Source organism: Rhinoderma darwinii, chromosome 3 (assembly GCF_050947455.1).
Source record: "Rhinoderma darwinii isolate aRhiDar2 chromosome 3, aRhiDar2.hap1, whole genome shotgun sequence".
Classification (NCBI taxonomy): Eukaryota; Metazoa; Chordata; class Amphibia; order Anura; family Rhinodermatidae; genus Rhinoderma; species Rhinoderma darwinii.
Genome location: NC_134689.1, coordinates 376,330,968 through 376,347,737, shown reverse-complemented (window position 1 = coordinate 376,347,737; position 16,770 = coordinate 376,330,968). Strand labels below are relative to the sequence as shown.

At 48.2% G+C, this 16,770-nt stretch overlaps 1 long non-coding RNA gene across 1 annotated transcript; it reads left to right on the top strand.

The window, feature by feature from the left end:
* Positions 1–2,567, top strand: LOC142748298 (uncharacterized). Its single transcript, XR_012882221.1, has 3 exons — positions 1–176; positions 1,008–1,161; positions 1,275–2,567. It is a non-coding gene; the product is annotated as an uncharacterized LOC142748298 (long non-coding RNA).
* The last annotated feature ends 14,203 nt before the right edge of the window (positions 2,568–16,770 follow it).

Here is a 16,770-nt window from a genome sequence, read left to right as displayed (position 1 = left end):
CTGACATCATCGGTGCTTGTCCTTCTGAGAGCAGTGAAGGAGGTGGGGGCATGTCTCAGACTGGTAGGCAATGCTCTCCACATGCAAGTCTGAGGCAGTAGCAGGCATCTTGGATCCCGGACAACTAGGACCAGAACGAGGGAACAGAGCGGGAAGCAAGAAAGTCACGCCAGCAGGTAGGTTAACAATAATTTTACAGTAAAATTTTTTTTTTGGGTGTTTATAAGGACTTATTCAGACGAACGGGATATACGTCCGTGCAACGCGCGTGATTTTCACGCGCGTCGCACGGACCTATATTAGTCTATGGGGCCGTGCAGACAGGTGCGTGATTTTTACGCAGCCTTGGTCCATTGCGAAAAAGTCACGACATGTCCGTTCTTTGGGCGTTTTTCACGCATCACGCACCCATTGAAGTCAATGGGTGCGTGAAAAGCACGCATGCCACACGGAAGCACTTCCGTACTGACAGCGTTTTTCACGCAAGACTTGTTAAGTCTATGTAAATGAGTTGAGAAAACTTGTCCAAACAAGCACAAACCAGGAAGTGGGTTTTCACTTGTTGACCACATGCGCACAGTGAAACCGACAACTGCTGTAATGCCTCGTGCGTGCGATGTGGAAAAGCTGATCTGCCTGGTCCAGGAGAGGCCACAGTTGTGGGACACGCGGGCAGAGGCCTACCACGACCGCACGGGCAAGGAGGTTGCCTGAGATGAGGTTGCGCAGACCCTATTCGGCCAGGAGTGGGCTAAAGGCAGCACAAGAGACCGAAAGACCATTGGTAAGTACATAGCTTTATATATGCCATGTCAAACACACATGCTGTAGTGTATCCTTGTATTAACATGTTCCAACTGGGCAAGGTAGCGGCTGTGTCACAGCATCATTGAGCTGGTGTATAATGTATCGTGGTGTGTAAGGAATGGCAACGTTTCGGACAAGTGCCGTTTTCAGTGATGTCACCTGGTGACATGGGCTTTTTTTTTTGTTGTTCCTATGTACAGTTGATGATGTCAAAACCCACTGGAGGAGCTGTCGGGATCAATTCCGGCGGGAATTTGGCGCCAGAGGGCGAAGTGGGGACGGCGCCCCAAAGAAGCGCAAATACATCTACACATAGCAGCTGATGTTCCTCAAGGACATTATGGGGATGCGCCCGTAAGTACTGACTGAAACCTTGAAGAAATGTGTGTGTTCACATGTAATTCAACCAAAACAGGTTGTTTGTCCCTTGGGGCAATGTAGGGAATAACGTAAAATGTTTCTGCCAGATGCAGTGACAATCTCCTCGACACCGAAGAGGAAGCTGGGCATGAAGAGTCGCAGCCGGCCCAAGAACACCATCCCGTGTTGCCCTTAACCCCAGAGGCGACTGCACCACAACCAGCCACACAGGCGAGTAGCCAACCCCAGCTGCCACGGGACGGAGAAAATCCACGGATGCCACCAGCAAGGTGCAGGCGCAGCCACGTTGCTTCGGCAGGTGCCCACGTGGACTCCACAGTACTGGAGTACCTGCGCCGCTGCTCCGAGGAGGACGCCTGTGACGCCTTTTGCCGCAGCCTTGCGCCTCTACTCAGGCGAGTACCCGAGCACCGGATGGTGCGCGTCCAAGGCTCCATCCTTGGCCTAATAGACTCGGCCACACCTCCTAACAATCCACACCAGTTCTTCCAGGCAATTGAGCATTGGCGTGGATTGCCTGAGGCATCCGTGCCCTATACTGCACCTGTCCCTTCCCAGCCGGCACCCCCTTGCCACGGCAACAGTACCAGCGCTCAATGGAGACCAGAATGTCACCAGGTCATGTGCCAGTGCGGGACCGGCCTTTACCACCGTACAGCAGACCCCTGGAACCCTTTGCCCACGGCCCAACTGCAGGGTACCACACTCTGTATCAGCACCACTATGCTGTTGAGGAACATCCTCAGCAGGCCCTTGCAGTGCTATGATAAAGGCCGGGCGAAGGAGATTTGTGTTTGTATTTTGGAACATTGGATATGCCAATGTGCTTCACATACAATTACTTTTTGGGCAGCAAAACAATAGGGCGAAACCACAAAATATATAAGCTTGCAACCCACGTCAAGGGTCCTCATGTCTTGCGAGTCCCTAATACTAAACTCCCCACCTTAAATTTCTAACTTTTCCCAGACAAATGATACATTGTGGCACTAATCTCCCCGAAGCCACCCTTCACAGAGAATCGTCCTGCAATGGCAGTGCTCCATCGGGGCTGTCAAAATATTCAGCAAATATGTCGCGCACTCGAATACCAGATGTTTGTGCCCTTCCTAGTGGAATTTGGGCCGGAATGGTTGATGTGGTAGCATTTCTTCTAATATATTCAGCATCAAAACCTGCGTCATGGATGCGGCAAAAATTATGAAGAACGACAGACGCTTGTATGACACGGGTCACATTTTGCGGCGTCAGTTGCGTTGTTGTGAGAAACACCCGCCATTTGGTTGTCATAATGCCAAATGCACATTCCACACATCTACGAGCTCGGCTTAGCCGGTAATTGAAGATGCGCCGACGGTCATCCAAGCCCCTTCTTGCAAATGGACGCATTACTTGGCTTGTGAGGCCAAATCCCTCATCTGCAACGATGATATATGGGACTGGTGGTCCTCGCGAGCCAGGCAGGATGCTCTGTACCGGCACAGAAAGTTGATTGGCTATAAGACGATGGCCCATTAGGGATGAGCGAAATATGCGGGCATCAGCAGAGCTTCCATAGGACCCAATGTGTACAATGGTAAAACAATAATTACTGTCGGCCAAGGCCAACAAGACTGTAAAAATACTGTGGTCTTCTTCACACGAATGTGCTTCCCGTCTAGGGCACCAATACAATTAGAAAATTGGGTGGTGGCAGGAAAATCTTCAGAAATAGTAAGCCAGTGCTCTGTCGTGGGCTGAGGCATCACTGTGGGCTTTAATGTCTGCCACAGCACAACACAGGTGCCTGTTACAATGCCAGAAATTGTGCTCATTCCCAGAAGGAATTCGAAATGTAAGGAATGGTAGCTATTTCCTGTAGCAAGAAATCTACATGGGTGAGAAAAAAACACACAAACAAAAAGGCACTTTATGTAGGACATGACACCCACACACCATCCTGTAAGCTGGAATTGTATAAAACACACATACCTCAACGTCACAAAGAGTCGCTCCTCGGGGGAAATGCAGCGCCGTATGTTTGTGTCCTGGTAGGTTTCCTGGACGAATCAGCTCCAGCAGAATATCAAACGTCGCCACAGACATGCGGCAAAACTACCTAAATTTATCTGGGTGACGGCGGAGGTCATCATAGAGAGTATGAAAGTGCCCTTTGGAGGTGCGCAGGGCCACAAGAGGATGAACCCAAATCCTCCCTCTTCTCCGGGTTCCCTCCTGAAGCATGGGTCGGCGCTCGCCAAATCTCCGAGAAACCATCCACGATACCAGCACACGGCAACTACACGCAACTACAACGCACGCAAAATGCCGCGTTTTTTACGTGCGCAAAAACGCCACGCTCGTGTGAATCCAGCCTTAAGAACGAGGGTCCCAAACCCCCAGATCCTCCTCACTGCACCCCCCACAGTGAGGCGGACATTGAATTAAGCGGCGGTCAAGCGTGCACGCTTCCATTTCATTCAAAGTGTATGGGAATGACGGAAACAGCAGAGTACATGCTTGACCACCGCTCCGTACAAGCTCCGCCTCCATGGGAGTGCAAGTTTTATTTTACTCAAACTGCCCAAAATGTAAGGCTGGGTTCACACCTGTGTTCAGCTGTCCATTATTCTGCTCCGTCAGAGGAGCAGAACAATGGAAAAATAAGAAGCACCTGTTCCATTGCACAACGGACAACACCTGCCGCCAAGAAACCCATTGACTTTAATGGGTTTTGTCGGATTTCCGTTGGGGTGTCCGTGGTTTTAACGAAAACAATAGTGCAGCATGCTGCACTACTGTATCCGGTATTCTCTGTCAGATCTGCAACGGAGCCTCCAACGCACATGTGAACAAGGCCTAACACAAAAATTTTTGTATTTTTTTTAAGCTGGTTCACAAAAAAAACAAACATACAAATTCTACTGGACCAACTGCCTATTTAGAGACAGGCACCAGCTCCATGAGTGCATCATAAGGGACACACTTGGCGGATATGCTGAGTAAAACTACACAGCTTAACCAGCCCCGGTAGCCACAGGGAATTCCGCCAGCAAAACCACACAAAATAGTGGCGCAGGTTTCATGAAGCATGTTTCAAGCAAGTTTGGACTTACCCCGGCCATCGTCTAGGCGACGCGTCTCCCTTCTGAACATAGCCCGGCCTCCTGGGATGACGCTGTAGGCCATGTGACCACTGCAGCAGTCACATGGGATGAAACGTCATGACAGGAGGCCGGGCTGGCTAAGAATAGAGAATCACGTCGCCTAGACTACGGCCAGGGTAAGTCTAAACTTTTTTATAAATTCAAAATAAAAAAATACCTTTTTTTTCTCATTTGTGATTTTTGCGGCAGAACTGCAGCATTTCCGCAACAAAGAAGCAGCGATTCCGCAGCATAAAATGACATGCTGCGGCTTAAAAAACCCAACTGCAGGTCAATTTTTTTTGCTGTGTGTGCATGAGATTTGTGTCGGAATCAGGGCCAAAAAACGTCCAAAACCGCCTTCAATTGATTTAATCTGAAATCTATGGGAGACAGTCGCGGAAAAAATAAAAAGCAGCATGTCCTTTCTTGCCGCGGTTCCGTCTCTGACTTTATGAGAGGCAGAAAAAGCATTTTTCTCTGCGTTTTTGTCTGCGGTCCTCAATCACCGCGGGCAAAAAATGCCGCAAAATCGCGGCAAAAAAAGTGTGGGCAGGTCAAAATCTGCCTCAAAATTCTTGAAGGAATTTTGAGGCAGATTTGTTCTGCCTGCAAAATACTCTGTGTGAACAGGGTCATACTTAATCAGCACTTTCAGACACTAATTACTGTCAGAAGAGCTGCTGGCTCCCACTCCAGTCCTCGTTGTCAGGTGATGATTTCTTCACAGGTCTTCCAGGTCCAGTCTTCCAGGTCCAGGAAATGGTGGGGATCGGAGAATGCCCGCCGTTGCGCTACAACTTGACTCCTCCATCTCTCCTTACACAGCTGCTCTCTTACGTTGTGAAGGAGGAGAAGGAGGGGGAGGAGGAGGCCCAGGTGAGTATAATGGAGGGGGGATGTACTCTGCACACAGCCTGGTGCGATCGTGGGTACGCGCGCGCGATCGTGGGTGTGCGTGACGAGAGGCGCAGACAAACTCAGGGTGGAGGGGAGCCCGCAGCTCACAACTTTACTTTGGTGAAAAGAATGGGCCCCATTGCAGGCGCCTGTTTTTTTCTACCAAAGGCAAGTCACGACAGTTTCCGGGCCCCCCTTTCAATTAGCTTTGGCCGGGCCCCTTACACCAGTACCCCTAATACTGCCCTGATGGCGGCCCTGCTGGGGATAACGAGGCAGCACATCCAAAATAAATGGAATTTTATTCGTGCCATGTCATAACATCAATGTAATATGTTCAGTGCTGTTAGAAGAAGCTGCTTCTAGTGCCTGCACAATAGATGGAATTACAATGCTGCCTGTGTACAAGAGATCCAGGCGGTGGGACGGCGCTACGGTAACAGCCAGATCTACACACAGGAGCATAAGAAAAATTGTTATGAGAAATTGAATATTTTATTGTGGGACCTAAATAGGAGAAGTGTTTTGCAGTGATACTGCAAACAGACTGATCTCTTAAGTAGTTTCACAGCCTTTTCATTTTTTACATGGTTTTTATTTTTGTTCGTACCTGTTACTTTCGTAGCGGCTGGGCAAGGTATTGCAGCCCTGTCCCATCAATTTTTATTTTTTTTAAACGGATAACCCCCTTAAGTGATGAGGTTGGTGGAGGAGGAACTAAGGAAAACGTCAAGAAAGATCAAAGCTGACGTTCAAAGATCAATAGTTTCAAGTTGCACCAATCATTGTTTCCTGACCCACAACGTCCTCCAGTACAAAACTCTGCATCTAAGAGAAAACTTAAAACAAACGCGACTTACCTGAAACACAGTGACATCTGTTTGAGACAACTACCCAACATTTTTGTGAAAAAATGGTCTTAAAGGAGTTCCTTTAGAAGTGGACAATGTACATGAAAAATCCAGTCTAGATCAGAGGTGGTCTGGGGAGAGGTTTCACTGTAGATGTTAGAAAGTCAATTAATTATGTAGCAAGAACGTACTTTACATGAAACAAAGTTATTCACCAAAAAGCCCCAACTCTTTCTGATTGAAGCTTCACATAAACAGGGCTATGTTGGGGGGAAAAAATTGTTCTATATATATATCTATCGTCAGATAGATGATAGAGATAGATAGATAGATAGATAGATAGATAGATAGATAGATAGATAGATAGATAGATAGATAGATAGATAGATAGATAGATAGATAGATAGATAGATAGATAGATAGATAGATAGAATTTATTTTTTTATTTATCAAAAAAAATGCTGCAAAAGGTATGTGTGAAGCAAGCCATAAGGGCACCTATCTCTCCACTCCAGTTCTCCAACCAAATACTTCCTGACAGTTCTTTCCAGGAAAAAGATACCACTTCACTTGGGGTTGGCACGGTGCTTCAGCAGTCGGGACCTTTTAAATCTTTGTGGGCACTTATCTAAAAAAAAATTCTCTCCAAAAATAATTACAGTATGGAATATTGGGCTTCATGGACGTCAAGGGTTAATTTCAGACATTTATGGCTCTTTCCATTATGTTCTATGGGAGCTATGGAAACAACAGAGCAAGCGCTGCTCGGCTGTTTCTGTAACTCCCATAGATCATAATTAAGAGAGCCATGCCCATGCATGGCAGACTTTTCACTTCGATCCCATCTGGATTCGACAGCCAGCGGCAAACAAAAATGAAATTCAATCATTGTTCAGTACGTATATACAGCACCAGAACCAAGCTCAGTATGTATATACAGCACCAGAACAAAACTCAGTACGTAAATACAGCACCAGAACAAAGCTCAGTACGTATATAAGAACCAAACTCAGTACGTAAATACATCACCAGAACCAACCTCAGTAATTATATACAGCACAAGAACCAAGCTCAGTACATAAATACAGCAGTAGAACCAAGCACAGTACATATATAAAGCGCCAGAACAAAGCTCAGTACAAAAATACAACGCCAGAACCAAGCTTAGTCCAAAATTCAATGCCAGAACCAAGCTCAGTGCAAGCGCAGTGCAGAAAATCAGTACCAAAAGTAAGTCAAGTACATATATAGAGCACTGGAACAAAGCTTAGAACATAACTACTGTACCAGGAGTAATTTCGGTTCAGAGTTAAAATGCAGTCAGGTTAACACCTGTCATATAAGTTTTTACCGTGTGAAACTACATATCTGAGCATGTAAGAATATGCTAGAGGTTGTTTCACAAACAAGAATGGTATCACACTGAAGACCATATGAGGGGATACACTACTGATCCAATGCAATCAGAGGTAGAATACAATTTTACATTCAGTGACTCACAGGTGACGTCTTCTTTTATTGGCGTAGTTCGTTTTCTTGTCCATCCAGCCCAAACCACCATGGTAACTTCTAACAGACATGATCCATCTCAGAGATTGCTGCATATTGCCACTGATAATAATAGCACTATACACTGTATCCCTTGCCTGTAACACCGCCACACACTGTTTTCCTACATATACTGAATATACTGCCACATGCACGCACCCCTGAATATAATAGCACTCTACCCTGTGCCCCTAAATACATTGCCACACACTGTACCCACCCCCCCCCCCCTTACAGTTTACACTCTTCTGGGAAGACTTTCTACAAGATTTTGGAATGTGTCTGTGGAAATGTTTGCCAACTCATCCGGAAGAGCATTTGTGAGGTCAGACACTAATGTTGGACGGGAGGGACTGGCTCGGAATCTCAGTTCTAGTTCACCCCAAAGGTGTTCGATGGGTTTGAAGTCAGGGCTCTGTGTGGGCCAGTCAAGTTCTTCCACACCAAACTCAGCCAACCATGTCTTTATGAACCTTGCTTTGTGTACTGGGGGCACAATCATGCTGGAACAGAAAAGGACTTTCTCCAAACTGCTCCTACATAGTTGGAAGCATACAATCATCCCAAATGTTTTGGTATGCTGAAGCATTAAGATTTCCCTTCACTGGAACTAAGGTGTCTAGGCAACCCCTGAAAAACAACCCCATAGCATTATCCCTCCTCCACCAGACTTTACAGTTGGCATAATGCAGTCAGGTAGATAATGTTCTCCTGGCATTCACCAAACCGAGACTCGCCCAACAGACTGTCTGTGGAGTCTTGCTTTACACCACTCCATCCGACGCTTGCATACAGCTGCTAGGCCATGGAAAATTCATGTCATGAAATTTCCTGGGCACAGTTTTTGTGCAATGTTAATACCAGAGGACGTTTAGCAGGTTTCCGACTGCCAGTTGTGTATATAAGTCCGGTGGTCGGGCTCCTTAAAACCCCCGCCCTAGAGTATTTACGGCGTGGGTTTTAGCTTGCTGCTTCTATCTTCTCTGATCTCTTCTACACAGTGCTCAAAGCCTAGAAATTCGAAAATAGAAAAAAGAATGTGGATAAAAATCATTAAAAAAACCTACATTGTCTACGGAAAAAACATTGCAAAAATCATATCGCTAGCCCAAGAAATAAAAAAGTTATAGCCGTTTAACTAACGCGTGCTAAAAATGACTAAGGCCTCATGCACACGACCGTAGCCATGGGCACGCCCATGATTTTCAGGTCAGACGGCCGCGGAGTGTTACCCGTGGGCCGTGCACATGGCCGCGTACATTAATTTCTATGAGCCTGGACTGCAGAACACAGCCGTAATAAGACATGTTCGTTCTTTCTGCAGTCCAGGCTCCTGAGCCATGCACGCACCGTGGAAACCACGGTCGTGTGCATGGGCCCATAGAAATGAATGGGGCCACAATTCTCCCGTTAATTTTCGGTGGAATTGCGGCCGCATTGCATGTTCGTGTGCATGGGGCCTAAAAGGTGTCTGGTCCTGGAGGCTCAAAATAGCCCGGTCCTGAATCAGTTAAAACCCTGCAGTTATTGAGTCAGCAGAGCGTTGTTAGGCATTCAACGACCCCGCTCTGTAACTTTACGTGGTCACCAATTCATTAACTGAAATTTCATTAACTGACTTGTTACACCGATGGCATCTTATTACAGTACCATGCTAGAATTCAGTGAGCTCTTAGAACAACCCATTCTTTCACCAATGTTTTTAAAGGCGACTGCAGGGCGAGGTGCTGGATTTTATACACCTGTGACAATGGGACTGATTGACACACCTGAATTCAATGATTGAAGTCCCAATTCTTTTGTCCATATAGTGTATGTTGCCTCCTGAAATATCAGTACTACCCATGGTGTCTCCTAAAAATATTTGTGCCACACAGTGTTTATCTGAAAACATGCGAGCCACACATATTTACTGGAAAAATTGCTCGGAAAACCTAATTGCCACTGAAAACCTATAGTGCCCCCTGAAACAGATATTGCCCCCAAAAAATCAGTACTGTCCATAGTGCACCTATATAAATATTAATGCGGGGGCGTAGCTTTGGCATGGCGGTGTGAAGACGTGGTTCCCTGGAGCTCCGGACCCACGCTTCAGCAAATCGCCCACAGCGGGCTCACTTACCTGTTCCAGGCGAGCGATGACAAAGGGGAGGCACCGCAACAGCATCTCGGTCACTCCTGGCACCCCGTCCATAGACTGGTTCCTCCGGTCCCGACGAGACAGAGCTTCTCCGCGGCCTTCCTCCACTTCCGCTGTAGGCCGCAGTCAGACCCCGCCAGGATGTGTGTGCTCACCGGCCTCCAGCTCCTCTGTCCTGGTGAACCTCGGATGCCACTCCCAGGACTGCTCTCCTGTCATCTCACCGTTGGAGGTAGGTCAGGGCACAGCAGTCATGTCTGGGGCGTCCCCTCCGCTGGTGACGGATGTCCTTCTCCCCCTCCAGCCCCAGCCTGGGTCAGGACAGAAAGATGTCCGCACGGCATTGCATGGTGGGGTGGTCCCAGTGCCATTTTCCCTTGCCGCGCAGCGGCACTCTCCGCCAGTAGATTGGCTGCACCTCAGTCAGGGGACGCCCGCTATTTTGAGGGGGACACTTACCCCATCTGTTGTTTCGGGGGACCACCATGCTGCCTCATCCCCGGGACCCCCCCCTCCATGGAACGGACACTAGCGGAGTTATGAGAAATGGTGCGGGTATTGCCCACCAAATCCGACCTGGATGTACGCGTCTCCCGGCTAAAAGAGAAGCACGATAGGGCCATTGGGGCTGTTTCAGAAGAGGTACGCTTATTGGCGGCACGGGTGGACACTTTGGAACACCAGAACTCTGTCCACACCTTGGACATCTCGGTTCTTTCTCAGACCGTGGAAACCCAATTTACCCAAATGCGGGATTTTTCATTCCACCTGGATGATGTGGAAAATCAGGGGAGGTGGAACAATTTGAAATTGTGAGGCATCCTGGAATCTGTGCCCCCGGAGGGGTTATATGATGCGGTTACTCATATCTTCAATAAGCTCATGGACAGACCACGTGATATGGCCATTGAGATGGACAGGGTGCATAGATTGACGGGCTCCCGGACCAGGGAAGGTAATCGCCTGCGGGATGTCATATGCAGAGTGCACTTTTACAAGTAGAAGGAGGATATTGCACGGCGGGCATGGGAGAAGGGGGCCATTCCCTTCAACGGCTCAGAGGTTACTGTCTTGCCGGATGTCTCCTGACTGACTCTCCACATGCGCAGGGTTGTCCGCCCCTTGCTGGAGGCAACTAAAGAAGCGGGCGCTACCTATTGCTGGGGCCATCCCTTCCACATCATACTTTGCCGTCAGGGACACTCGTTTGCTGTCCGCTCCCCAGATGACCTGGAAGAAGCCTTCCGTTTTCTGGAGATCTCCCCAGTGCGGCTCCCGGATTGGACGGAACCCTCCCATCGCTCTTTCCCAGAGGCGGTTCCTACTGCGCGCCCGAATCCGCCTCATTCCAGAGACGGGTCTGTCGGGCTGAGGTCACGTGGACGGCATTCCCCTCGCAGAGACTGACCTACCTGATTTTGACTGCCTAGTTTTATTCTCATCACAGGGGCCTTGATTATGATTTGTATATTTTCTGTGTTTAATTTTTCCTTTGCAGCGTTCTTCATGAGAGGCAGATGTCGGAACTGGTGGTGTCTGTGAATGGGACATTATGTTCAGTATGTTGGGTCTGGGGTTATTGTTTCGGCGGATTTACATCTGTATAGCTGTCTGGGGCCGGGAGGCCCACTCTGTCCACAATAGTTTGACGGTTGGGTCCGGGGTTCCGTCTAGCTCGTTCTGATCTTAGTTTAATTTGTATTTCATTGAGGGATTGCTTCTTTTGCTCCGCTGTCGTTCTTTGTTCCCCATTAGGGTTCCGTGTTGTTGTGTCGTGGTCAGGGGGTATTTTTCCTCCTGAGGACGACATAACACGCGACGAGTTGGCACAGGGCCTGAACATCCCGGAAAAGCGATCCTCCATTCTTCGTCTCCTCTGGAAGAAGAAAGCGCAGGTGGCGTTTCTTTAGGAAACCCATTTCCGGGCGGATTGTATACCAAAGTTGACGGCCTCCCAATATACGGAGGGGTACCATAGTGAGTCACCTGATTCCAAGACCAAAGGGGTCTCCATTCTGATCTCGCGGTCTCTTCCTTGGGAGCATGTGGAGACTCGGGCGGATGGAGAGGGAAGGTATCTCTTCGTGAAAGGTAGGTTGGCTAACACACTGTTCACACTGGCTTTATATTATCTCCCTAACACTGGTCAGGTTGCTTTCTTGGAGAGGGTTTTGGTTGAGTTGGATGGCTTCCTGGAAGGCACTCTATTACTGGTGGGGGATTTGAATTTCACCTTAGATCCTACATTAGACTCCTCGCGCGGGCACTCGTCTCTACACAGGTCAGCTCACCGTCGTATACGTCGGTTGTTGCACGAGCACCAATTGGTCGATACGTGGCGGTTTCTGCAGCCATCGACAAAAGACTATACTTTCTTTTCGGCCCCTCACAACACATACTCAAGATTAGATTATTTCTTCCTACGTCACTCCCATCTCTCCGACCTCTCCTCAGCCTCCATTGATGATATTACCTTCTCAGATCATGCTCTCATCACTCTTTCCCTCTCACTCCCAGCGGCCCACCCTCGCTCCTGGCAGTGGCGCTTGAATAACTCGCTCCTGCAGGACTCAACGGTGGTATCGGACATTCTTAGGGAACTCCGGGAGTATTTTGACACAAATGTTTCCCCGTAGGTCGACCCGCTTTGTATTTGGGAGGCACATAAGTGTGTGATCCGCAGTTCCTTCATCCATATAGGATCTAAACTTAAAAAGGAGAAGTCGGCACACTTGTTGGATCTTTTGTCCCGCATACATCTCTTGGAACAGTCCCATAAGGCCTCCTTGGATTGGGTTGTGGGGGCGGAGCTGGGGCAGCTGCGAGTTCAGGTTTGTTCTCTCTGTCTTGCTAAGGCTAGGGCCTCCCTGGTTAAATGCAGACGTCATTTCTATGAAATCAGTAACAAACCTAGTAAGACCCTGGCACAGGCACTTAGGAAAACCCGATCACGTACATATGTTTCCCATATCCAGGCTTCCAGCAATAGGCGTATGCACCTTCTCCATGACATTTCTGAGGCCTTCCGGGCCTGTTACCACTCCCTTTAAAATCTTCCTCGGGCCTCTCCATCTGCGGATGGGGGAAGCCGACTGGAGCAGATAGAGGCATACCTTTAGTCCTCAGGGATGAAATGTATCCCCCAGGAGGCTATCACACTCCTGGAGGAGCCTATTTCCCCCGAAGGAGTGGTCACGGGCTTTGAAGGACTCGCCGAGAGGGAAGGCGATGGGTCCTGATGGCCTGCCCATACAATACTATAAGGCCTGCTCGGATCTGCTCTCTTCCCATTTCCTGCATGCCTTCAACTCACTTACTGAGGGGCGCTCCCTTCCTCAGGACCGCTGTGGGCCTACATTACGGTGATACCCAAGGAGGGGAAGGATCCATCCATATGTCAAAACTATCGCCCCATCTCTTTGCTAAATGTGGATCTGAAGCTGTTTGCTAAGATCCTGGCCCATAGGATTACCCCCCTCCTCCATAATGTGATCCATTATGATCAGGTCGGCTTCATGCCTCTTAAGGAAGCTCGGGATAATACCACAAGGGCCATTAACTTGATACACCACGCGGCTGCCTCAGCCCTGCCCACGCTCTTGCTGTCCACGGATGTGGAGAAGGACTTCGACAGGTTCGACAGGTTCGACTGGGATTTTATGCTTGCCGCCTTGCGGCATATTGGGTTGGGCACTCACATGATGCAATGGATTTCGAGCCTCTACTCCTCTCCCCCGTCCCGGGTTAAGGTCAATGGTACTTTTTCGTCCCCGCTCACTATCTCTAACAGCACGAGGCAAGGTTGTCCCTTGTCCCCCTTAATTTTCATTCTGTGTCTGGAGCCCTTCCTGGGTGTATCGTTGGGAGAACGGTCCTATAAGGTCGCTGTGTATGCGGATGACCTGCTTTTCTTTCTCACCGCGCCCAGGATCTCCTTCCCCAATCTCATGGCGGAGATGAGTAGATACTCTAAATTGTCCAATTTCAAAATTAATTATCAGAAGTCGGAGGCTCTCAATGTCTCGTTGCCGCAGTCTTTGGTGGAAGATCTGTCAGGGTCCTTCTCTTTCAAATGGGCGAGAGACTCTCTCACGTATTTGGGGGTTCAGCTCTCCAGGGATCAATCTCGCCTTTACGCAGTTAACTACCCTCCCCTCCTCCAACATGTAAAGAGCGATCTGGATTCCTGGACGACGAGCACCTTTACTTGGTTAGGCAGGTGTGCAATTTTTAAAATGAATATCCTGCCACGGATCTTGTACCTCTTTCAGGCCCTGCCGATTCATATCTCCCGCACCTTCTTTCAAGCCCTGTTGTCTTCACTCCATAGATTCATATGGGTGGGGAAACCAGCCCGTATAGCCCGCTCCATGCATTTCCGTTCCAGGTGTGAGGGTGGGGTGGGTCTTCCGGGCTTTGTCTCTTATCACCAGGCCTCACACCTGTCACGGATTCTGGATTGGTTCAGGCACACGGAGGTTAAACAGTGGGTCTCGATGCATTAGTCCAGTTCCTCTGCAGGCTCTGCCTTGGTTGGGCAGGGATACTCCCCTATCGGCGCGGATGCACGCGACGATTGGACCCACTTTGGCGGTTGTGTCCCGGCTCTTTCCCCGGAAAGAGATTTCTCCGTCTCCCTCCCCCTCTTCCCAGTCCTGGGCAATCCTGCATTCCCTCCGGGGCGAGAAAGGGGTTCATTCCAGCGGTGGCTGCGGGCAGGTAAGGGGCATGCTGCGCATTTCTTACAAGGGGAGGCTTGGATAACTGGCCCACAATTAGCAGCTCTGACTGACCCTCTTCCTTTTACCACTTGGCAGATCACTCAATTGAGACATTTTCTTGTGTCCTTGCCTAACCCTTCCGAATATGCGTGGGAAAATTCCCCTTTTGAGCTCCTTTGTACAGGTATGGGCACGTTACGTCACACTCTGTCCAGGCTATATACCCTACTGATTTCCCCATCTAATCTTCCCACACCTTCCTACCTGCTCAGCTGGGAGAGGGACTTGGGACTAACATTTTCCACAGTACATAAAGACCGTTTGTTCACAATGACACATAAATCCTCCAAGGCTAGCAGGTTTCAGGAGGCGGGTTTTAAGATCTTATCGCGTTGGTATAGAGTGCCTTCCAGGTTGCATGCAATTATTCCTGCGGTTTCGCCACTGTGTTTGAGATGTGGAGACCAGGTGGGCACGATCTTACATATCTTCTGGGAGTGGCTGCTTCTGACAGATTTTTGGTCAGAGGTGTGGCGTATCTCCTCCAAATTCACGGATTTCCATCTTCCGCGTACGCCAGCCTTCTTCTTACTCCATCTGAGTGAGGCGCCATTATCTATGTATCGTCGCTCTGTGGTTCGCCATTTGGTGAATGCAGCTAGAGCATGTATCCCTGCGCTGTGGCGACAAACTAGTATTCCGTCGATTGGTATGTGGTTCGGTAAGACCCAGGAGATCATGAGAATGGAGGATCTCACGGCATCCATGAGAGGGACCCATGCTAAATTTCTCAAAACTTGGTATCATTGGGTCAGATTCCAGTCTTCTGTCGAGTTCATGAATATTATGGTTTCTTGAATATAATCCTAGGGGCCATTGTGAGTTTTCTTCCCTTCTTTTCCTTTCTCTGTCTTTTTTTCTTTTTTGCTTTACTATCTCTCTCTGATATGCCTACTCATGGATCTTTGTGCATGGCTGCGGGTTCAGGGTGCATAAGGCGTCTGTTTCCATTATTGTTTCAGATGGCCGTTATTGTTTTGTTTGCACTTAATGTAGGAATTATAATGGCCCGCGAGCCGATGTTTGTGCTGCTGCTGATGTTTGCACTATCGTCTCTTGTTTATTGGAAAACTGAAAATAAAAGAATTTATAAATAATAAATATTAATGCCACACACTGTGGCCCTGAAAATATTTGTGGCACCTATGGTGCCCCCTAACAGGACAGTGCCACCCATAGTGTTAATATATACATACTGTGCCCCTCAAAATACTTTTTCCACCTCTAGCCCCCCTGAAATTAAAAGACCTGCCCATAATTCCCCCATATAAATAAAATCCTACACTGTGCCCCTTAAAATACTTGTTCCACTCATGGTGCCTCGTATAAATATTAATTACACACACTGTTCCTCTTAAAATACTAGTGCCCCCTGAAAGTTAGAGTGCAGCCCATAGTTCTGAAAACATAATCTACGGCCGCCATTCACTATTCCCAAACTGTCCTCTACTGAAGCAGACCAGGCTCCTTTGGAACGACACAAGCGGAGTGATGATGTCAGCAGGGCTCTCTCATCCGTCGGCAATTAAAGGGGTTGTCCAGGAAAAACAAAATTCTAAAAAGGGTCCCCCAGCCTTGGTTTGCCTTCCCTAATTAAAGAGAATTAAACCTTTTTTTTTTAAGTAAGTTACTTATTTCTATTACATTTTTTAAGTTTTTTGCGTAATTTTTTTTACCTTCCACATGATGGAAAGTATTAAAAATTAAATAATAATTTGACAGGTTTTCCTATGTTGGCCACCAGAGGGAGCACTTCCCAGAATTACAGCAAGGTGAATAAGGCAAAGCAACCTGACTCACAGCTTCCGTAAATGTGGGAGGGAATCTCACCCCTAAGCAGTGTCCGGCTGCTATTTTGGGTGTGATTGTTGAAATGCAGCTGGCAGAAGCTATAGGACACACCAAAAGGCTAAGGGTATGTTCACACGCTTACTAAACAAATGGAAAACAGCTCCTGATTTTCAGCCATTTTTTAATCAAACTTGCGTTTTTGGCGGCGTTTTTGGCGGCTTTATTACGGCTGTTTTTGGAGCTGTTTTTCTATAGAGTCAATGAAAAACGGCTCCAAAAACGTCCCAAGAAGTGATATGCACTTCTTTTTGGCGGGCGTCTTTTTACGTGAAGTTTTTGAAAAATGGCCGCGTAACAAAACGCCCCGTCGGAACAGAACGCCGTATTTCCCATTGAAACCAATGGGCAGATGTTTGTAGATGTTCTGCTTCCAATTCTTCAGCCGT